This window comes from Protobothrops mucrosquamatus, unplaced genomic scaffold (genome assembly GCF_001527695.2).
Source record: "Protobothrops mucrosquamatus isolate PMUCROS unplaced genomic scaffold, P.Mucros_1.0 scaffold3116, whole genome shotgun sequence".
Classification (NCBI taxonomy): Eukaryota; Metazoa; Chordata; class Lepidosauria; order Squamata; family Viperidae; genus Protobothrops; species Protobothrops mucrosquamatus.
Window position 1 is genome coordinate 8182 of NW_015389120.1, and position 1131 is coordinate 9312.

Here is a 1131-nt window from a genome sequence, read left to right on the forward strand (position 1 = left end):
ATGTCCCAATTTAGGGGCAAATCCTTCTTTTCTCTTTGCGATGAATCTGAGGGTGATGTTTCGTACAGTTGCTATGTGGCAGTCAAAAATGAACTAAACATTCTGATAGCAGATTGAAAGGGATGCACTAAATAAATCCTGATGTGGCTTTTATTTATAGCTGAGTAAGGAAGCGTGCTTGGATACGTTTCACAACATAAATCAAAAACTGATCATAGTTTCCAGAACCGAGGTAAGAAGAAAGTGATTGCTCTTCCCAGGAACTATAATTGCTATAATGGCGATGAACTGAAATTTGCACCTCATTTGTCTGCAGGTTGCTATATTTTTATCCTATTTATCCATTATTATCTCGTGGAGCTGTTCCGATCTGATTAAAAAAAGAAAACTAAACTCTACTTTAAATGCATAGCATTCAGCAGAAAGGGAGTAAAGAGAAAAGAGGATAGTAACATTGAAGATATTTATAAGCTGCCCCTCAAGAACGTTCTGAGGGCAACTCAGCGTAAGAAATAAAACAATAAAGACATAAATGCAGAAATGCAAATATACAAAGTAAGGAGAGAGCAAAAATAGCTTAAAAACTGAAATGATGACAAGGGAAATTTGTAAAATTACCTGGTGGATCCCTTAGACCAGGGGTAGGTAACCTTGGCTCTTTTATGACTCGTGGACTTCAACTGGCTCAGGAATTCTGAGAGTTGAAGTCCACGAGTCATAAAAGAGCCAAGGTTGCCTACCCCTGCCTTAGACTTAGAGCAGTGGTTCTCAACCTTTTTAATGCCGCGACCCCAACCGGTCGTAAGTCGAGGACTAAACCGGTTGTAAGTCGAGGACTAAACCGGTCGTAAGTCAAGGACTACCCAACCGGTCGTAAGTCGAGGACTTTGCCTGCCCGGGAGCGCCGCACATGCGTGGTTCCGCCCCCTGCACCGGCCGAGGCGTAGCTGGCAAGCGGCAGAGACAGAGCAGGCCGACCACCAGCTGGCCCAGCCCAAGGGAGGTAAGGCACCCGCCGGAAAAGGGGAAAAAATGGCGGACAAAAAAAATGGCGGACAGCCTTGCTTGGCGACCCCCGTGAAATGGTCGATCGACCCCAAATGGGGTCCCGACCCACAGGTTGAGAACCAC